The sequence below is a fragment of the Grammomys surdaster genome, unplaced genomic scaffold (assembly GCF_004785775.1).
Source record: "Grammomys surdaster isolate TR1022 unplaced genomic scaffold, NIH_TR_1.0 126531, whole genome shotgun sequence".
Taxonomy (NCBI): Eukaryota; Metazoa; Chordata; class Mammalia; order Rodentia; family Muridae; genus Grammomys; species Grammomys surdaster.
In genome coordinates, this window is record NW_021621323.1 from 2,207,093 (window position 1) to 2,231,007 (window position 23,915).

The 23,915-nt window shown below is 37.0% G+C and overlaps 1 pseudogene; it reads right to left on the reverse strand.

Annotated features, from left to right (window-relative positions):
- Nucleotides 1–2,200: 2,200 nt before the first annotated feature.
- Nucleotides 2,201–5,103, reverse strand: LOC114614737 (annotated as a pseudogene).
- Between the last annotated feature and the right edge of the window lie 18,812 nt (nt 5,104–23,915).

A 23,915-nucleotide genomic window follows, 5' to 3' on the forward strand; every position in this document is an offset into this window, starting at 1 on the left:
GATCTCTCTAGATACAAATGTAGACCTCTCTCTACATACAAATGTTAGGCGGCATTCTAAGACATTGTGTTCAAAACAGTTTTACATAAATTGGTAAGGACCTTGTGTTAGATGTTCATTCTTTCTGTTTCTTTTTTCTTTTCATTGTCTTGACTTTTTCTTCCAGAAAGAAAAAAATAACCTAAATTTTAATGTATTCAAATTTACTTACAAGTTCTTTGATATTGTATCAAGAGAATTATATCAAATCCAAGGTTATATGTATTTTCTCCTTTGGTATATTATACAGTTTTATGTTTTTGTGCTTAAATTTAAGTTAATTTAAAATGTTAAATGTTAACTTTCAATTAAAATTTATTTTTTAATATTAATTTAAATGTTGATGTTACTATATATACAAACATATATATAATATATTAATATTAATTTAAATGTTGATGTTAATATATATATATATATATATATATATACAAAATTATTACACTTAGTACAATGAGACCTGTTTCCCAAAACTCTAATAGTGCACATATATCATATATATGGAGAGAGAGAGAGAGAGAGAGAGAGAGAGAGAGAGAGAGAGAGAGAGAGAGAAATAGTGATATATACACTGGTGTGTATCACTGCACATTTCACAGGTTAAATTTTGCACTGTGATGCCTGCCCGTTATCCTCAATAATGTCACTGAACAAATCTTTCAAGTAATGGGATGATTATAAGCATAGGTTGTGCTATGAGAATGTCTTACTATGTTGCTCATACACCATCCCCCTTAACCTCATCCTGGAGAAGAATGCAATAAAGCTAACATTATGCAGCAGAAAGTCAAAAGATGAAGTTAAAATGATAATTTCATATTCTGGAAGGTAACACTATAAACATAAATGCTAAACAACAGAACAAAACTTTCTAGAAATCACAGAGTTCAGACTCACAGGAAACATAAGGGGAAAACATCATTAAATCTAACTGCAAACTGATCTGTGAAATGAAAAGCACAATCAGGAACTGGTAAATTTCTTAAAGTGTTGCTTTTCTTGCCTTTAGGATGAAAATTGCCAAACTACCAACTGAAAGGAACATATTTTCTACTGCAGGAAAAACTTAAACACACTCATTTAGAAGTAACTGAAGAAGTGGTTACAGAGAGATGAAATGATGAGACATAGTGAGAAGGAACTTTCACAAATAGCAGACATCCACAGGAACTGGAAGTTTAGAACAGTGTAAGTGCAGCCATATAAACGTCCACACGGTGAGGGATCCCTCTTACACCACTGACCACATGTGGCACTTTAGAAAGAGTTCTTAAGCTATTGTCTAGTAACCCCTTTATGGTATAGAAATTATTATATGTCCTCCATTTACATAGACATATATACTTACATTTTTACTGATAATAAGTCATACAAAAATTCACTTTAAAATAGTTTGTTATCCAAATAATTTTGCAATTTATTAAGAACAAAGTGAAATTTTTTTCATATTAACGAGATGAGTGTGCTTATTGAATATTATGTGCAGAATTGAAGCTTGGCAGGACATGTGCTTCCGCGGGAAGATTGAATTATTTTTCTGTTGTTGTGATGAAACACTGCTGCCAATAGTGACTTACAAAAGAAAGAGTTTACAATGGCTTATGGTTTCAGAAGGATCAGAGTTCATCATGCCAGGAAGACATGACAGCAAGCAGGAGGCAAGGTGGCTGGAACAGAAAGTCAAGTACTAGGACTGAGGAGAGGTTGTAAACCCTCAAAACCAGGCCCTGGTGTCTTACTTTATCAAGAGTGCAGCTTCTAAACCTTCCTGAAGAGTTCCACCAACTAGGAACCAAGCATACAAACACATGAGCCTATGATGGACATTCTCCTTCAACCACCATGAGTGAGGCGTCTTCAATGGGTTTTGTTGTTGTTTATGTTGTTGTCGTTTTAGTTGGTTGATATTTTGATGTTATAACCATGAATTCTAAGAGTGACACTTTGCCTAAATACATTGTAAAAAATAATAGAAATATATGTAAGGTGATTTCAGGGATTGTTGAAATTTCTGTCTGGATCCCAAACTAAATTCAATTAGTAGTAGTAGTTGTTGTTGTTGTTGTTTTTGTTGTTGTTGTTATTGCTGTCATCAGTGGTGGCAGCTTTATTCCTCTGGGGGATAGGAAGTGTTCTATAACTGACAATGAGCATCTCCAGGCTAATAGCTTTCACTTTTTGCATCTGGAATCTTCAGCAGCTTGGACACTTCACCCAGGTTACATCTCACAGGCTCGGAGTGCTTTGGAAGCTCCAGTGTCCCCTCATCAGTGAGTGGCTTGGACTCCAGGAAATAGAGGCTGGTAGGAGTGGAAGGGACACAGTGGCCTCATTCATACACCTGGCTACCAGCACACCAGCAGCAGGTAAGGAGACAGTGTGTTTTAGCAGCTTAGGTTCCAGGTAGAGACCTATTGCTTCATCAGTTCCGAAACACATAAGAGAAGCAGGGAAGAGACTTGTTATGAAAGTCTCACAGGTTCTCCAAAATCTCATGGAAAAAAGAAGCCCTATAGAATGTCAGTCAGAGAACAGGGCCACCTTTGGGTGGTGTTCCAGTTTTTCTTTCGTCTGAGCCTCCCTGAAAGCACTGGTCACTAAGAGGGTTTCTTCCAGGAGCTTCTGGTCACTCACTCTTGAGATGGGCCAGGTGTCTCATCACATCATCCGAGGTCACTTTAAAGAACTCATCAGGTACCTCTGCTGACCAGGGCTGCAACATGTCCTCCAGGCCCATGTGGCATACTCTAGGATCTCAGTCAACCAGTGGTTCAGGCTCCTGCTGTGATCAACACCAGAGTTTTACTTCTTGGGCTCAGAAGTATGCTTCTGGCTTACCCACCAGTCCCTGCCAGGGAAGCAAAGGAATAGGGCAGAGGCAGGCTCCTTTGTGTTTTGCTTCCATTGAGTATCTGCTGACTTTGGGCCACCACCAACCTTGGAGTGCTTGCATCACTCTGATGGTTCAGGTCTTCCCTACTGAACTCTATAGACTTCAAAGGAAGCAAGGGGCTACTGGAGCAGGTTGGACTGCTATGGACTCCTGTTGGTCCATAGTGTCACACTGCTTTATGACAAACCTGAATGTGGTACTGCTGCCTTTTTGTTCCAGGGATTGATATACCTTGCTCTGCAAAGCAGCTCTACCAGTTGTGAAGTCTCAAACCCTGGAATAAATGGCTGAGGCACCTATTTAACATATGAAGACAGGCCTGGTTGTCAGTTCTCCCAGCATCCCTTCCAAAAATCTCCAGCCTAGGGGCTGGTTTGACCTTTCCCCAGAAGTTCCCAAAGTGTCTGGCTGGAACAGAAATTCGAATCCTGTTCTCATGCCTCTCACTATAGCTCCAGGACACAGGTACCATCTCCAGCTTGGCACTATTAGCCAGGTCAAAGCTCCACTGGAGCAAGATTAAGGAGGATCCCCTGAAAGTTCAGACCATATTCTATTAGGTGGGGTTGAAGCCTGGCTGCAGCAGTATGATGCTCTGTAGTAGAGACCATTTGGGGCCAGCAACAACATCGTGAAGCCACCACTGCCATCTTCTACTCACATCTTAACTATATATACATACATATATATGTATGTGTATATATATATATATATATATATATATATATATATATATATATAACGAAATGAAAGCCATCAATCAAGTAACAATTCTAAAAATTAAACATTCTAGAACAGTGTGATAAAATTATACTAATTTGATATTGGACTGATAATAGGAAAATATTGAAACTTTTGTTTTCCATAAATGAACCATTTTGTTTTTATGAGAGTTAAGATCATTTTTGCACAGTAAGGCACTGTGGTTCATAACTAAACTAGTCTCTGATCTGAGCTGAGGGGTTCCCAGAAATGTTTGCTGGAAATGTACGGTCTGAGGTCCTGTGACAGAAGAAGTATATGCTTCTTGTTTAGAAGCCAGGCTGCAGTGAACTTGTAGGCTGCAACATAGGCAATTATTGCCAGAAAACAGCCAAGTGTGTTGGAATATGAAATAATATTTGACAAAGTTATATGTCCAGAAAACCTTCACTATTGCCAAAATATTAACTGCTATCCTTAACACTCAGTCCCATGTGCCCAGAAGGAGTCGGAATCATTGTTTTAATGGTCTTGAGGTTTACTTATAAGAAAATGTACAGATCATACACGAAAATTACTACACATATAAAATCTACATGAAAAACACACGTGGTACTAGTAATTGCTGAAGTGAAACTGAGAAACTGGGGTGGCAATCTGGTTTGGTTTTGGTTTTTGGTTTTGGGGGTTTTGGTTTCTAACTAGTTGCAAACACAGGAATACGTATTGAGTTTAACAAATCTGATCAGGTTGTGGTAAATTGTTCTTCCCCCCTCCCTTTAGTGACAGTAAAGTTTTTAGCACCCTGAGATTTTCTATCAGGGAATATTAATCAAATTTGAAAACACCTCCTTTCTCAGGCAGCTCTTTCATCAGTAAGGTCAATAAAGTGATTCAAGACAGCACAGGAGAAACTAAATTCAATCATACATCACCACGACAGGCAGAATGCAGGGGAGTATTGAGACATAGACTAAGATGCTACAGAGGTGAATCACAACAGCAATGCGATAGAGTCATAGGGAAGGTAAACAAGCTCAAATCAGTCAATCAATCCAGTCTCAGGTGTCGGCGATGCCTTCGAAATTCCAAGGCACTGCCTTATTGAGGACAGTAATAATGCAGAGAGAGAAATAACACCGAAGTCGCAAAGTAATGATCTGAGAAGCTCTAAAATCTCAGCCACAGATGGCAGTAGAATGGCTTCTCAGGCAGCAGTAGCAAAGACCATTTTGGAGAAAGAGATCAGATGGAAGGTGACAGAAGATAAAGTGTTAGAGCAACAGTCCGGTAGTTTAGCACAGGAAGCAAGGACTCAGTCTGGGCACTCGCTCCTCAGCAATGCTGGTGGAGTACAAGCAAGTTATCAAGTTGGAGTAGATGTTAGAGGAGAGCAGATTGTCTGAGGAACAGTCTGTGTCTTGTCTCATCTCATTTCTGGTGGTTACAGGAGTCCCAGTAATGGTCATGTCACTCTAACCTTCCTCCGTGGCTAGATGGGATGCTCTTCTGTGCATCTTCAGGTCTGTATCAGGGGGTGCAGATTATTCAGCATAAGAACTTCCTCTTAACTTCCACAGTCACCTCTTCTGCAGTAGTAAGTCATTAATGGTCATTGTTTAATCCATATTATTTGATAGCTACAGATACTGAGAACTGAGTCATAACTATTTATCTCACCTGTTACATCTCTGTAAGAGGTCTTTATGTATCCATATGCGTATAATATATTATATATAATATATTACTACTAGAAGAGGGTATAGTTACAACTTAAAAATAATTAAATAGACAAGATAATATGAATCCCACATGAATTGGCCCTCACAGAGTTCTGTCACTGAATTTTGCTAACCCCCTATAAACATAGCAAATTCTCAGTTTCCATTTGTATTTTTAACAGAGATGTTGATTGCTGTTTAAATCCCCACTAAAACCTAAAGCTGAGGAGGAGTGATGAAGACAAATGTTGGAGACTGAACCACCCACTATGCCATAAACAAATTTTTGCTGAATTGAGTAATATTATTTTGAATACTGTCTTTAATTAGCTTGAGCTACTAGGAAAAAATGTAAGACATGGGACAGAAACATTTTAAACTTTAATCTTATTAATTTTTTTTTCTCCATTATATATTTAAGTCTAGTTAATCAACACAGAAATGTCGTTCTGAATTGCTGTACCTACTGATTTCCTTGCTGCATTTAGTCCCATCATGTCTGAATCAAACCAGCAATATGAGGTCTCCACAGGCTGGATCTTAGGGGAAGGGATGCTGTGTCACTCACATCACTACACTTCTACCATAAAAGCACACCAACAGCAAAGAACTTCACATCTGGGATCATAGTAAAGTCTAAGACTAAAGCAGAAGCGAACAATTTGGATGAATTTGATGTCTATTTCTATTTCAATATCCTTCTTAAAATTTAGGTGGGTATAATTGGATTTTTCAGCAATAATATTCATTATCTGATAACTGGCAAACTCTAACTTATCTCTCCCAATTTATTGCAAGGAGATTTTAATGCAGAGACATAGCAGGTGATAGTAAATATCTGGAGAAATACTTACAAGTTTCATGTCAGATACGCTGAATTTTAATGCCTTCGGAGGTTTCCTTTTTCCCTGGGACTATTGATGGAACTCTCACACAGGTAGAGCTTTAAACCAGAATACCAAATTATCATGTGAATGGCCTCAAAAATTCAATTATAATGAGCACAACAAAAAATGTCTTCTCCGTATTTACAAGTTGGTGGTCTCCAGGTCAGCTTCCTTGAGAACAGAGCTCGCGTGTGACTTCTAATTTGGTCTGCTTGCATACACCCCAGCTAATTCACAAGTTTGCTGTGTAACGTTAGCAATGCCACTTCCTTGGTCCTCGCGGCTCTATAATCTGAAAATGAAGATGTCTTCCTTCACAAGGGTGTAGTAAACTCCAGTAAATTTTAAAATGATTACATACTCGAAGCGCAATTACTCCATTAAGAAGAGTAATTAAGAAAATGAGTAGGAAATTTTGACAACTCCTTTGGAACCAGGCCATTAATTTTGAAGTTAGGAAATGAGAGGAAAACCATACAGGAGCAGCCTCCTTACCGCCTTCACAACCTCTTTAGGGGAGAAGGGATCATACTGCAATGGACCCTCTCACAGAGAACAAGAGACCTGTGACCTCAGCCTGTATCTATTATGCTAGCATCTGCAGACATTAGGGTCATGTGGCATTTTTAAAAATTATATTCTACAAAAGAGTCCCAAGGAAACAATAATTACCATTTAATGGGATTCACAGTGGCATAATAAATATTACTTATCTTCCCCACCTGAGCTCTGAACCAAGTAAGGAAGGCAGATGGGTTACAAGATACCATCTTTTTTATGGATGGCAGAGGACGCGGCTTTATGAGTGCGAAAGAGGGCTTTCTGATAACAAGCTCCACTGTAAAGCTGCCTGATTCACTATGTCAAGAAGAGAAGATAACCACTGTACACCTCTATCCTGGAATCAAGCCCCTAAAGTCACTGCTGGGAATATTGAAACAGCTGCTTCCCAGTCTACAGTATTGCTTCTGAAGGAAAAGATGGATTTCATTCCAGGTTTCTCTCCTTCACTTAAACAGTGGAAAATGAAGTTGAGACCTCTCATAATGTTAGTCATTAAGCTCAGAAGGTAGGGTCTTTATCTCCCTCACCTTTACTCAACATTTTCCAGAATGATCAGCACAGGAAGGAGTGGGTTTTGATATGTTTATTTCCAACCAAAGAATTCTACATCAGAACAAATGGCAGTGACCTCTGATCTAATCTTTCTCCATATCTAACCCACCACTGAAGTATTCAGAGCTATTGAACAATTTATGTGAAGTTTTATAACGATCTGTGGTACATAATCATACTACAATGATTGCAAGTGGACATTACACACTGGCTGCTTAGTATGGCTTGGCTTCTTAGTGAGTCAGTGCACTGGGAATTAATTTAAAAATTATGAATTGAGAAAGGGTGAAAGGTACAGAAATGGAACAATGAAGGAACTGAAGGAGGGAGGAAATGAAGGACAGAAAGAAATGGAAGAAAGAAGTTAAGAGAAACTCAAATTCAGGTCAGACAGACTTCAAAACATAGATGTTTATACTCCTTGTAATGCCTACTTGCAAATGTGACATCTGGGCTTAATGACAACTGCAGTGTTATTGCACAGTTGGCAAGGGTGTTCGCCTTAATGATCGCATCCTTAGTGCTAAGATTATTCTCTTTAAGGACATTCTGCTCCAAAGTCTAACCAGCTCAGGTATCATACATATTGCATGCTGAGATGATATATATTCCTTGGGTCCTCAGGCTACTCTGACAGAAATGAAATGAATGACATCAAACACATAATGGGGTTTCTAATCATCCTAAAGATCAGCATGATCTACCATAAATAATGGTACAACTACAACCTCCCATTAGCATGTTTCTGTTATCCTCTCTCCACACAATAAACAAGGCTAAGGTTGTCATTCTTTTGCTGTAAGCGATTGATCATGCACCATTGACAAGCATTGATATATGAGATTAATCTCTTTAGCTCATTTATTCATGGTATGATTCTTTGCCTGGCTCATACTGGGTAAGCAAACAATAAATATCATTAAGAAATCACAGGCAATTTTTGTTCAGAAAACCCAAGTATGAAAAAAGAAGCAATCATAAAGTTTTAGAGGCTTTACAACTGTTCATATTTTCTGGGATTTAGAAGTTTTATTTACAAAGAATATCTAAGCTCTCAATATGTTCCACTCACTACTTGAAAGTAACATTTGAAAGTAACATTTCAAATGTTTTATGTTAGAAGAATAGATACAGAATCATCTTTTAAACTTACAGTGGTGGTGAATGAGAATCTCCCTGTTTGAAAAGACTCAGGTAAATATGCCACTTGCCTTTACAATTTAGATTGTCTGCCATGTTGATGACTAGGGCTGATGATGGCTCTTTACTTCCTTCCATTACTATGTCTTGTTTATAGAAAGACAGTAACAGACTGTCGGAAGACAGAAGCTTGAAAGGAGTAAAATTTTAGGTCTTTTATGGTCTTAAATATGTTGATCTGTGATTATGGGTAGAAGTTGCAATTTCACAGAACTGGCATCCAAGGTAGTTAAGTGGTGAAATTGCTGTTATCATCAGCTGCCCTTGTGAACTACTGAAACTTCAAGAGTGAGGTATCCCCCTCCTATTCAGTATGTACTGTGAGGCATCAGCTGTAGTAACATGAAAGCCTGCCCCTAAAATCATCCGGGCCCTCCATTCCAGTCAACTTGATCTCCATCATAACAGGAGCACTCTACAATCAGGAGTATACTTCAGTTGTATTTCCCAACTATTCACACTAAGTCTGAAATCCTCTTTCATCTGCAAGGTATGTATTGCTGCTTAAGGAATTGCTATAAACATAATAGCTTGAACTATAACAACTTATTATCTGATAATTCATTGGGTAAAAATCATACCTGGGTCTCTGGACTTTTCATGGAGTCACCAAGAAGGCACAGTCACTTTTAAAGGCTCTGTAGAAATCTGTCAATTTGTCTAGAGACCATCATAATTATAAAACTTCATTGTATCCTACTTTGCTTTTGGATGCTCTTGTAAACACAATGACCAAAAGCAACATGGAGAAAGAAAAGGTAGATTACATCCTTCAACTCAAACATCCCATCTTAAATGAAAAAAAATCATGAAATAGCTAAGATTGTTCTCTGACCTGCAGATATATGCATATGTGTGTGAACATACACACACACACATACAAACACACACACAGACACACATACATGCACATTCACCAGTATATTTTCTGGATTCCTATTAGCTGTCATGTTTGATTTTCAAGCAATTCACTTTGTATAAGTTGAAGTTTTTTAATTAATACTATATCAGGGGTGATTGGGAGTGATTGTGTTCTTGGTTGGAAGATACAGGTTGTAGGTAGATCAGGGGCTCAGAAGAGAACCAGAGTCCACATCTGCTGATATTAAGTAATTTCCCTTGTACAACAATCTGCATACCACGGTATCAGATTTGGAACTATTATTTCCCAAAGCACAAAATCAGATACAGCTTTACACATTTGTTTCTAGTGTTCTATTCTCAAATACCAGGATTCAAAGGAAATGTTTGTTAGACTTGACTCTGACTGTCCCCTGTGAGCGTCTGTGTTTAGATCTTTGGTCTTCAACTTGTAACACTGTCTGTGAAGGCTGTGAAATGCTTAGGAGATAGAGTCTAAGTATAGCAAGTGGGAAGGGCTTGAGATTCTTAGCTGGGCCTTCATTTCTGTTCTCTGCTTCCTGGGTATAGATGCAATGTGATCAGCCTGTCTCTGGATATTTCTGTCATGCCTTCTCTTCCAGTCTCCCTTGCTGGAATGAAATGATCCCCTCAAAATATAAGTCACAATAAAGTTTCCTTTTTAAAATTGCTTACTGTTGGGTATTTAGTCATAACAACATGGAAACAAGGAAGGAACTACAGTGTCCTTCAGTAGGCGAATGGATCTGTTACCCGTAGTACATCCACACAATGGAACATTATTTAGTGCTGAAAAAAGATTGGCAAATGAACTATGAAAAGAGGTCCCAGTTACATACATATATATATATATATATATATATATATATATATATATATATATATATGAAAACTGGACAATCACATACTCTAAGATTGCAACTATGTGACATCCTTGTATGGACTGTAGAGACATTAAAAGCTAACAGTGGCTTTGAGGAGGTAGAAAGGGAAAGGGAATCAAAAGGTGCTATCCGTGGGATTTTTTAAAGGATTAAAAATATTGCATGTATAAAGCTCATTCATTGGGAAACCCTATAGAATTGTACATCATAGAGCTAACCTTAGTGCTAACTGGGGGATGATTTAATAATACTCAAATATTGTTTCCTCAGATCTAACAAATTCACCTACCGTTACAAGATGTCTATAATAAGGAAGACTAAATAGAAGAGAGTAGGGAGAGTAGGGTTGGTCTACAGATTTCTATGAAATTTTTGTTTGGTTGTTGATACACATACACATACACACACACACACACACACACACACACACACACACACACATATATATATATATATATATATATATATATATATATATATATAATTTTAGAAGTGCTTTCTTAAAAATTATTCCTGTCAGTGTTTTGAAAGGTATCATTTAGATATAGTGTATAGAAACAAACCTTTAGAAGTTGAACAAAAAGTTAACCATGAAGAACGGACTGTATCTTTCAGATTGCTTCTTACATGTACTCAACCTTAATTAGAATATTTAGCTTTATGAGAGGTCACCTCATAAGCCTGATGGATCAGGACCACTAGGGTAAAGAAGAAATGAATGTATTCAACCTCTATGAAGGAGTAAATTAAAAGGCAATATATTTGCATGCCTCAGCTCCTACAGACTATAAAATAGATTATTTTCCAAACCCCAAGACAAACACAAAAATGCACTAACTAGTAAAGACACTAGTTAAATTAGATTTTTTTTTGAGACACTGTGACATGTCACACTGTGTAGCTGAGGCTAGCTTGGAACTTGAGTATGAGGATTTCAAACATGTATGCCCATGTTCAAGTATATTCTTAATTAAAACAAATGGTGTGGTATCAGGTAAATCACATGTGTGTGGTGAACTTTTCCTGAACTGGGGAGTTATATGAGGCTTAAGTTACCCACTGCAGATACTAGGACACTATGTATTACCTGTCTTGCTTTGTGTTTATGCCAAAAAAAAAGACGACTTTTTACCTATCTCTGGCTGAGAAGGACAAAAGTGTTGAGTGTTGTGAGCCCATCTCTCTCTAGTAACTCTAATAAGAGAAATGCTATTTACCATCTCAGGAGGGAGATAAAGCCAAGAAAGTTAATGTGTTGTAACTATTATAATTTGTATTTACAATGACAACATGTTCTGAGACCTGCCACTCTTAGTTAATTTACTCATTCATTTAGAAATAGTGTTAGAATTCTCAATGTCCGTTCTAGACACTGTCACACAGATATGAATACATGAACATATATATACCATGATGCTTTTGACTAATAGGAATAGGTAAAATGAACCAGATCAGTGCAATGGTTTCAGAAAAGGCAGGGAGATGTTGAAAGTGATAACACGTGGAACTAAACACCACCACTGGCTTAATTTATTATGTGGTAGTCAGCTTTTGTCACTGCGACTAAAGAAGTAAAACAAAATAGCCAAGCTTAACTAATGAAGTGGAAAAGCTTATTTTGGCTGGCAGATCTGGAGATCTCTGATCATAGTTATTTCTATTGTGTGTGGACCTTTCACAAGGAAGTGCCTCACAGTTGGAAGATGTTAAAGAAAACCTGCCAGTCTGTGGCCTCTGAGAAGCAAATAAAGAAGTCAGAATCTGAATATTTACCTCAAGGTTAAATCCTCATTTGCCCAGCTTCCTCCCATTCTTTCCATCTCCTACAGATTCTGTTTCCTCAGAGAAGTATCACAGACTGGAAGAAAAGCCTCAAACACCTGAGTCTTTGGGAACTCTTCCCCAGCAATCATGTTGCTCTGATTGAACAACAGTGATAAAGTACTAAGCACTACATTATTAACATGAAACATAGAAGCTCTTTATCTTCCAGTATCTGCCTTTGGCAATACCTCTGCTTTCTGTGTAGTTGTTGGTTATTAAATGTAGTTGTTAATTATTGAATGTAGTTGTTGGTTGTTGAAGGTGATCTACAATTTATCTCCCATGACTTCCACATTTGTTTCTGCTTTAGAGATTCTTTGACTTGGTTCAAATATGCTAGTGCTTCAGTGTGGATTTCTGCCTTTCTCTTCTTTCTCATTCCTTCCTTGTTTTGTAAAAATACCTTTAGAGACAGTATGGCACTATGTTGCTAGAGCTGACCCCAAACTCATTTGCTGATGTAGTCTTTTTGCCTCAGCCTTGTACATAGTACAGGTGCACTATTATGCCCCTCTGTGGGCATATTTTCATAATTTACATAGGACATACGTGCTCACTCATATGAAAATCTCATTTCCTAACAAGATATTTATACATGCCTATTCTCCCTCTTATGTATTGGTCAATATAGGAGATTTAGGAAGAGTTTCCTCCTACATATGTGCATACTTCACCTGCCCTTTTATCCTGGCCATTTCTTTCCATTGTCATTCTGTAATTACAGGGCTTTTTTTTTTCAGTTTTCTATAGTTACCTTCATTCTACTTATTTTCTTTAAATCACAGGCAGTAAAATGGCAAGTAATTCAAAATTACCTGGAAATATTGTGTAGGGCGCATTTTTGCTGAGTAGCAGAAAGTATGAGCGGTAGATAACAGATTATACAGAGCCAAGTAAGCTGCCTTTAGATTCTATTCATTATAGGAAAGACCCTAGGATTCTAAGTCAGAACTGATGAATGGGACACAGTGGAAGGGAGCAGGCCAAAGTGAGATGAGTTTTCCCAGAAGATCCATGCTGGAGATTATGCTAGCCTGCACTGTAACACTCCAATGAAGATGGAGGAAAGAAAGACATTAATCCGATCATCCAGAGCACATAGCTTCGCTGACATCATTTTTAATCTCCACACAGATGCTAAATTATTCTTCCAATTCTCCAGATGTGTAAATTGAGGTTTAGCCATGCCAGCTAATTGGCTAAATCTGCACAGCAGCTACCAAATGAAGACTCTGTCACCCAAAGTCTCCTGATTTGGTAATTTTTTTTTTTTTTTTTTACAGGTAAGTGATAATGAGCAAATAGAAAATTGTGTGAGCAGGGTATGGGCAGAACTGATGGTAGAATGAAGAGAGTAAAGAGGACTCATCAAAGCATTTCACTAAGAACAGCAGCCAATAGGAGACAACCAAAATTAGCAGAAAACTTTGTGAGGCTCTAGAACATGGAGTTTTGTAAAACTTTGAGAAGAAAGTCAAACTCACATTGAAGATCCTTCTCTTAACATTTCCCTCTTCTCAGTCATAGAGAGAACTATCCTGGCATGAGCTACCCTACAGACTTATTCGACCATCAGTAAGGGAACTACAGGCCCCTCAGAATGATCAAGGACCAGTTCCTTGCTTTGTGGGAAATCTAAACAGCTGTATGTGTGTATTGGGGAAACAAAACGCAGCTATAAGTATAAGAGGAGTTGACCCCAATCCAATAATTGTCTCGAGTGGTGAAATCTAAGACAGCAGCTTAGGAGGCAGAAGCCTTGTTTCAGAAAAGGCAGCAGTTTAGACAGATATAATCCAGTATGAGAATATTGACTTCCAATGAATAAATGGATGGATGGATGGATGGATGGATGGATGGATGGATGGATGGATGGATTGCTCCCTGTGAATGTCATTTCTAGCCTAAAATATTATCAGTATCTAAGATGCTAATCATATGTTCACTAGGCAAATTGACATCTGTGGAAATGCATTAATATGATTAACTAAAATAAACCAATTTTTATCACAGGGCATCCTTCTTCTTAGAAGTATTCAGCATTCACTGGCACAGTTCACAAGTAAAGTGTAGCCAGATGCATTCAGAAAGTTTCTGTCCAGCAATCTTTCATTGACTGATGGCCCTCAAATTGTGACTTTCATAGCCTACTGTTATGGAAATTCTAAAGAAACTGAAAAATCACTGCTCGACTCATCAGATGACTCTGAAGCAGTGCTCACATACATACGCAACTGTGGTGGCTGCAGTCATTTTCTTTTGGTGATAAAGCACAAGTCTATACCTGAGAATATCTTATTCAGTGCTCACCATCTATAAAAACAAAGACAATGTTCCCTCTCATCAATAGCTCAGGAAGAAAGAGAAGTTGTCCTGATAAAGACAAAAGAGGCACTGTCACACAAACAAAGTAAAGTCCTGGCACTCTGCCCAGAACACTATGCACATTAAAAAAAAAAAAGCTGAGAACACTTCTTCTTTCTACGTACAAGATAAGAATTGCAAGACACTGAACTATGCTATTGAGCATAGTGCCCTACATTCTGGAGCAAAAATGCCTGGTGCAAACCATGTATGCTTCTTGCTTGTCAGATTATCTAAGACAAGCAAAACCATCACATAAAACCTCAACTTTTCCATCAGTAAATGTCTCAGGATAACTGTGTTCTTCCTGATAAGAGATGCGGTGACAATAAATGAGGTTAACCTGAATGCCTCTTAATTGCATGTGATCAATAGTAACAACTTTCAAAGCACTTTCTTAATATGAGACATGGAAGAAGTAATTAAATTATCCTTGTGTAGTGAACGAGTTACTGTTTATTGATCTAAGTACCGGGCTCTTTATTAAAATTATCTATTGGGTAGCATCAAATATATATGTGCATTGCAATACTATTTGATTTTCTTTAACCTAAGACTTTATAAATAATCAGCTCTCACCAAGCCACAATGTGAAATAAACTGTACACTGACAAATAGTTATTAACCAAAGCATAGATAACAAATAGTAATCTATTTGTAAAATAAAGTAAATTACAAATAGTATTTTATTTGGCACTTATACTGATTTTCTGTTTCCTGTTTGTTAGATTAGCATGGAAGGTTAGGCGGAGACCTCTCAAGCCTGTCTTCTTTCAGCATTTAGATCTTCAGCTTTCTTTGATGGATCTTTTGTTGTCTTGAATGAGCCTCCTGTGTACTCAGTGCAGTACTAGGACTTTTAGTACCAATCTCCGTAATTCATTACCCTATCCTTCTTCAATCTCTGTAATCCATCACCCTATCCTTCTTCAATTCTGTTCTTTGCAGGCTGCCATTTAAGATTTTTTTTTCCCTTTCAGTATTTTTTTTTTTGCTAGAAAATGATAGCTACAGATATGTACCCCAACTACACAGGACATAACCATAACAACAATAACAACAACAACAACAAACTAGTCTCCTCATTTTCTATGACACCAGTATCACCATTCTATACAATATCTTTCACACCAAAACTCACAAGTCCATAGTGTGACTATATCACCACGAACCGAGTAAGGCTTTTAATTTAATTTTGTACTGTTTTGAGAAAGTCACACAGGGCTAATGTAGAGGTTTTTCTATCTCATTCTCTCCTCTACCATTCCTGTGTTCCCTGCTTCCATGTTACAATTATGGCCTCTTCTCTAGCCATCATTGTTTCACACACACACACACACACACACACACCCTGCTGAATCTACTTAGTATTGCCTGTGTGTACATGGCTGACAGGTTGGGATTTGATTCCTAACCTCTTGAAGAAAGAATGAAATTTAGATCATTCATGTTCTACCTCGAAATAAAATTAAACTCAATAGATGTAAAGAACGTATCAGTTTATTTATTTTATATTTATAGTATAGTGCCAACATTCATCAAATAATTTTCTCAAAGTCAGAAGACTGTGTGTGTGTGTGTGTGTGTTTGTAAGTTTGTTATATTTTTACCATACTTTAAATATTGAATCTTGATATTCATATTCACTGTGTGTGTTATCTTGGATTTATAAAATCTCCTGATAAGAAGAAAAGTCTGTTCATTCCCCAGCTAATGGCTGCAGCAAGACAAAATTAGAAACAAACATAAGATTAATGTTTAATATTTGTTTGACATGGAACAACACTCAGCTCACCAGCTCTAGAGTTGTAACACAGGAAAATAGAATTCACCAGAGGAGATACTAATACTATTATCCTTTCGTCTTTTCTATCATTAAATTCTAGAGTATGTCTAAACCATGCAGGCACATAATAGCTATTTGTAACCAGTTTGTATGCAGCAAAGAGTAGAGCATATAAGACACAAAGTAAATTGTTACTTCACTAAACAAATTAATTCATGAAGTTATACTGGATTTTGATTCAATGAAATGAAATATCACAAAAAAACAATGGTTTGAGGATTAGGGGACATGGTCCAATCTGTGTCTTATTTTGTGTCTGTACTTGATAAGTTATTTATACTATCCAATCTCCTGACCCTTCTGGAAATGAGTCTGTGACTTCTAGTTTGCAAATTGTTTTACCTGTAATACAACATGACAGTGAGTACACGGCATGCATTTAAAGTTCAGTAAATGTTACACACAGTGGTAATTTCACAATCAGTCACACATCATACATATTCTCAGGTACAAAAAGAGAGCTTTCTGATGTTAGGCAGGGATGTGAAGTAGGAGTTTGAAAGCTCACTTGTGTCTCATTAGACCCTGTACACACTTCAGGAGAGGTCAATAAGCAAATACCCTTATTTTTAGAAAATATTCTTTGTATATACTGTTCTTAATTTCAGTATAAATCATATGCCTCCATCCTACAGAGACATATTGTGTTAGTGCTAAATCAATACTGAAATCACATCTTATCTCTTGTTTAGACAGATGAAAATGTAAAGTAGCCGGGCAGTGGTGGCACATGCCTTTAATCCCAGCACTTGGGAGGCAGAAGCAGGCGGATTTCTGAGTTTGAGGCCAGCCTGGTTTACAGAGTGAGTTCCAGGACAGCCAGAACTACACAGAGAAACCCTGTCTCGAAAACTAACAAACAAACAAACAAAATGAAAAGTAATAAAAACCTAGATATTTATAATTTCTCAGAATGTGTTCTCTGGTAGCCTCACTTAACTCACATAAAAATACTGGCACAGAAATTAAGTTTTTTGCTGTAAATAGAAAACAAACTCTAAAACAATAATACAATATTTTGTACACTGTTGGAGAGCTGGTACTCAAGGTTGTTTTTTTTTCTTCAGATGAGTGGAATAATTAAAGCTATTGTTCAAATAACTAGGAAGAATACACTTATTGCTGACAACTTCGCTATTTGATGAAGTGGCACATCCCTTACAACTGTGACAGGCACTTAAAAACTGAAATTATCGGGCAATTATTTTACCATTGCTCAGCTAACCCAAATCTCTGCCATGGCTCACATGCCCTACTCACAGTGAAGTAAACACACAGCTGTCTGCCCTAGAAAGAGAGCCTCAGGGGCATCCTTCTGTGAAAAACTCAGATAGAGAAGTTCTGTCATTTCTTAGATCCAAATAATTTATTTTGTGAGATGGAAGAATATTATGCTAGTCTCTACTAAAGACACTAAGCTTTTGTCTTCTAATTGCATGTGTGTGCATGTGTGAAAAATCTTTGCCACATCCGATACTGAGTTTTCCTACTGGTTTCTCTGTCTAGGAAGAATAACCCTGAGTCCCTTGAAATGAGTAGTTTATTTTTGCTCTACTTTTATATAAATGAGCCTACTGCTGTATAATTGCTATATTTATACAGCATATACTAAAACAAGACTAAGGTCTAGAACACATTGCAGCAGGGCCTGAGCCAGCACACAGTGTCTGCATATTCACGGGTCTGCAACTCTTAGTCTGGTAATTGAAACAGTCCCAGTAGGAAGAGGGTTTCTATTTGTGCCAGCCAAAATACTTGATACAACATCAAGCCAAGAAATATCTAAGAGTTTAAAATGCCCAATTTACAAAATGATAAGAGAGAATGGCTTATGCCTAGGATATGCTACATCAGGGTTTGTCAGCATCTTTTCAGTAGGCATTGTGGGAAACAGAGCCCTACTTATCTTCACTGTGGGCATCTGAGAAAACACTTCTCCACAGAAAATCGATTGCAAACATTTCCAGCTTTGTTAGTAAATACTAGTGCTTTAAAACCTATTCTTTTCAGGGACTGAAACTAATGAATTTCTTGGCATTCAAAAATATATAAAAAAATCAAAAATTAAATATGCTTCATGTTCAATACTCTTGGTTTTTCTGCCTTCTAAAAAGACAGGCCAACAACCTGAATTTCTAACCACTCTGACTCTTAGCCTGTGTTAGGCCAATCTCCTACAGCCACAGGATATATCATACTTTCTGAGGTTACTCTTTGGGGCCGCTCCCGCTAGACTTAGAAAGTAGAATGTGTGCCCAATTAGGTTGTCTCTAATTATCTAACAAAATAAAGAGTGCCTTATTTAATTTTAATTTCAAATAATATTTGATAATACAATATATAGAACAAATGTACATATACTTTATCATCATATTTTTATTTATTAAGCAAGCCTATACATTTTCCTGTACAGCTTGACTGTCTGTCTCCTTCTCCATATCTTTGAGTAGAATGTGAAACTAACTCTACAAAGACATATTTCCCCTTCCTATATGCTCCCTTTTTTGGTATAACCCCAAGAACTAAAAGTAGAAATCTTAGATCTTGGGTATTTATTTAGAAAATACAGTTGATATGTCCCACATACTCACTGCCTCTTCTTGGCATAGGCACTATACTGTTCCCAAAGCACAGAACTGAAACATAGGTTTAAAAATTAATCTCCTGTTGAATAAACACAATGAAATGCATCTTAAAGGACATAAATAAAGAAAAAAGAATGTGTACAGACACTCCTGTTTTCAGGAGCTGAGAGACTCATCTCAAGTGCTTGGGAATCAGAAAATGTGGTTGTATCTCACTGTTGTAATTTTAGTGTGGCACTTCTGTTCTTGAAGAAGAATCAAACATGTTCTTCCTGAGTTTTTTCATTTCAGTGGCCACCTTACCCAATTCTATTGTTTAGTTTTCTTGTTGTTGTTCAATGTTGTTCATGACCATTTATTTCTCAGAAAAAATCAGAGAAACTAAACTTTCACTTTTCAAAATGTTGGAGACATAATGGTGCCTTTTTCTTACCTCTGGGAGAGAGTAATTCAGTGGTAGCTACAGAGACAGCTGAGACTCTGCTCGAATTATTTTTATTGTCCAGCTGCTGCCCCTGACCTCTCACATACAACCTGATCAATTATTCCTTGTTTTTCTAAATTGGTAAATTTTATTTATTTTCTGAGGTGTGAGGGGCACCATCCAGTCAATAAACAGCATAAATTTTAAACTCAGTATATCATCTTAGTATGATGTCTAAAAATACTATTAGATGATTTTATAAAATGCCTTAGGATAGAGAAAACCATGCTTTAAAATAGAATGACTAAAATGAAATTTAATTCTATTTAGAAAATATAGAGGAAAGAAGTTAAAATATCACTATGGACGTAGTTAGTACTTGATCATATTCTACCTAAATATACCACCCATTCAAAAGAATTTATAAATCAACCATCAAAACATGAGTTATAACTGATACTCTGTTTAGCTAATATCAGAAGAGACAAACTAGAAATGCAAATTCTAGAAATTCTTAAGTAGGTCAACAAATAATCTTTGGAATTTTACTTTACAGAAATAAGATTAGAATTAAATATGTCTTAGAGTCAGGTATTGAACAATAGCATTACTGAATACTTTCTAATTTATCCCCAGACTACAGCTCTCACCATAGCAGGCAAATAATTGGGAAATCCCAGTTGTTTGCTTCGTATTTCTCTAGTCCTGGATACAGAAAATAAATTTAAAAAATGACCAGTTTTCTATCAATAGCTCTTTTCAAAACGGTTTTCTTGATTTTATTAATGTCCTTCCAAGATATACAACGAATGTATTAGATGGATTTAACTTATAGAACTAATACAAAATTTACTGCCAATTTACTCAGTTTGTACTGCATAAAAAATCTTCATTTATAGATCATATAATCATATAGAAAATCAACTTAATCAAAAATTAGTGTCAAAAGTGCACACATGCTGGGTGTGGTGGTACATGCCTTTAATCCTAGGACTTGGGAGTCATAGGCAGGCAGATCTTGACTAAATATCACTGTTATTGTTATTATCATCTTGGTACAGAAGATGAGAATAGCTGTTACAACAAATAATTTTTTGAAAGTACCAAACTCTAAGGTAGATAGGTTAAGTGTGAAGTAGAGATCTCTTTAACAAACTATTGAGAACTTGCTCTTTAAGTAATTCAGCAGGGAGTACCTTATCTACTGAAACTATTCAAAAATAAGAAGAAAAATCGGGGAGCAGGAATGGACTTTCATGGCATAATACAGTTAGCCTCCTATTGTGTAACTGAAGAAAAAATAATTCAAGATTATTTGATGATAAATTGGACTGGTGAACGTTAAGTTGGAGAAGAATGAATCCAATTTTAACGATCATCTTTAATTATAATTTTATGTAGTAAACTGCTAGATAATATCTATCCTCTAATTACTATTATGGGTTTTAAGTCTTACAGAATTTGGAAATGTGTATCTTTGTGGCTAGGTGAAAATGTATAGTTTGTCATTTGAGTTGTCTCTTACCACTTTGGAAAGCTACTCCATTGCTTAGAACATCTGGACCGAAGGTCTAAAGTCATAGTGACTGTGCTTTAACTATGTCTACTCCCTATCCTCATCATTTGCCTCCAATAAGGCCAGTCATGTGAACCACAATGGCCAGTATACAGGATTCTCTTATGCTGTTTGTTTCTGTCAAGGATATCTAGCCAAGACAGAGAGTGGCACCTAAAAGGCAGCCATGCTTTGTTCTCCAAGCTGTGTACTTTGGCATAGAGTGTATATGCCCTGAGAAAGGTCACCTTTTTTTCTAATTTTCATAGAGGCTCCATCTGCTTGCCAAGCTGTTCACCTGCAGGGCTGCCTCTACCTAGTGGGGAGATCATTTGCTCATTTGTACAACAGCTCTGGAGCCATATGGACCACTGAAGGTCCTGCCAGTGGGGCAACTCCATGTCCCTTGCCTCTGTGACTCTTTCATAGACAGGCTCAAGTCAAGCATGGCCAGTGTTTCCCTCTGGACTGGTCTGTGACAGTTAACTTGAAGTACAGCATTTAATGGCTAAACTAAAGGGATGGCCACAGTTGTATATTTTACTTGAGACCATTTGTAACCTGGAAACAGAAAGACTGTGCTGAAGCTGAGGAGTGCAAATAAAGAGTGACCAAGCCGCCATTTGAACTCTGATTCAAATCTCATTTTAAGTTACTTCCAGTATTCTCCAATTAACAGGTGAAGATTCTTCTTCAATAAGCATGGTAGTTGTTAGTTTTCTGTTATGTTAAAATGAAAGATCTCTGATATATACCAGCAGTAGGCTGGTTAATTGTTGAAAGCACTAGAAAGGCCGTGGTCTACAGAATGCAGAAATGGATATTATTCTTTACCTAAAAGGAAAGCAGGTTGCCAAAAAATAAAAAATAATAATAATAAAAAAGATAATGACAGGGATCTATTTATTTCAACTTGAACCTGTAAATACAGACAAATGTCATCATGGGAAATGACTCATTCGATTATAGGGTTGGTTTGAAAATGATATCTGAATATAAATGAGTGGTTTTTTAGAATAATCCCAAAGTAATAAAGAGTTTGGGACAGAAAGAAATGGAAACTTTCAGTTGATGAAATGCCCTGAGCAAAAACAAAAGTAAGTGTTACCAACATTTTGATAAGTAGTTACACAGCACGTGAGCGAATCTGTTAACCTGGTACTGAAAAGCTCTATCAGTTGTCTGGGCCAAGACTCACATCTAGATATGATATTAGGGATTTAAGGTATTTATCTTCTCATCTCCCTCTCTTCTGCCTTCTCTGTTATTGTGTCAAAAGACCTCAAAGTAGCTACAATTAGTTAGGATTAGGTTATGAGAAGAAATCTTACTGGACTTACTGACAATGGAATTCTAAGCCTATGACCAGCATTTGGTTTACATTGTCAGCCCCAAGAAGAAAATACAGATGACATTACATAACCTAACACATTGGAAAGTAGTTTCCCAAGGAAAGCCAAATAGAAGTTACTAGGAAAAGGAGATAATTGATAGGTTGGTAGACATTCAGAGTCTCTAGAAAAGTATCATTGGACCAAAGAGAAACAAAGGTAATCTGGAAAACAGCATGAAAAAAAAAAGTTGGATACACTGAGGAGTTCAGTAAGTTCTTGACTTTCTTAATTAGAAGTTGTCTCTCAAGCAAAGTGTTGTATGTACAAACTCAGTACACGTAAGGGAATGAGTTGACCACCAAGAGATGTCTGTGACCATATATTAAATAACATGATCATATAATATATTGCAACTTAGGTCTGTTTTAAAGAGTAAAAATGGAAGGTTTCAAAGATACTACACAAAAAATGTCAATGAGTATCAGTTTAGACTTTCTTCCCAGAAAGTAGGGTAAGCATTTACTTTTATTCTAAATAAAGACATAAAAAAATAGTACAAACTTAGACTGACTACAGCCATTTGACCCACTTATTCTAGGATCAATTCTATTCCAAGAATCTGTGACCAACCTTAAGGCAGTCTTTCACAGCTGAACATAAGAGGGACCAGGTGATTGGCAGGGACATCTCTCTTAGAGTGGAATACAGAATGAGTTATCAGATGGTAATTTACAAAAACAGTTGGATGCTCTTGCTTATTAGATAAAGGATACATAGTTAGACAAGTCAGAATGAAGTTTAACACGTAAAATGAGTTCAGTGAAGACTCATAAAATGCAGTGTATTGGTTTATATGAGCCAGGGCTTTCTAATATGTATACCAAATCTATTTCTCATCTATAATCATCCTGGCAAACGGCCACAGTGCGAGCTCCTACCTAGCAGGATTCCTTCTGCATTGGGTCTAAAGAAGGCTCCTCTGTTTCATCTGCCATCCACTAAATGTTGATTACTGGGAGTACATAGAAGACAGTACAGGAAGAACAGACTTCTCAAGAGCTCTGCCAAGGAATGGTTCATACCATCTCCATCCCATTAACATTAATTGGAACCAATCACAAGAAACAGAGGTACAGTGCTCATTGGGAAGACAGTATGGCTTCTTTGCTTGTATTCTCTGAAGCTTGATAGTCAGCTTCATTTCCATCCATAGGCAGACCCATCAGCAAAGAAATTCCAGGAGAAAAAAATAAACAAAAGACAGTCATGGGTGTGTGAGAAGTGTCCACAAGAATGAAGCAAGAAAAGTGGATTGGCTTGAGTTTGAGGCCAGCCTGGTCTACAGAGTGAGTTCCAGGACAGCCAGGGCTACAAAGAAAAACTGTCTTGAGAAACCAAAAAACAAAACAAAACAAAAATCAAAACAAAACAAAAGTGGATTGGCTTTTGTCAGACTAGCCTTTAATTTAGTCTGATGTCTCCACCCCAAATTACTTTTACTTTACAACAGCCATCACACACCTAAATGCCTTAATATTGAGATGTACCAGATGCCTATATATGACCAAATTCAGGAAAAAAATCTCAAAAAGCTGTACCCATGCATGTCTTTTAAAACTATGTGTGTGTATGTGTGTATGAATATGACTGTGTGCGTGT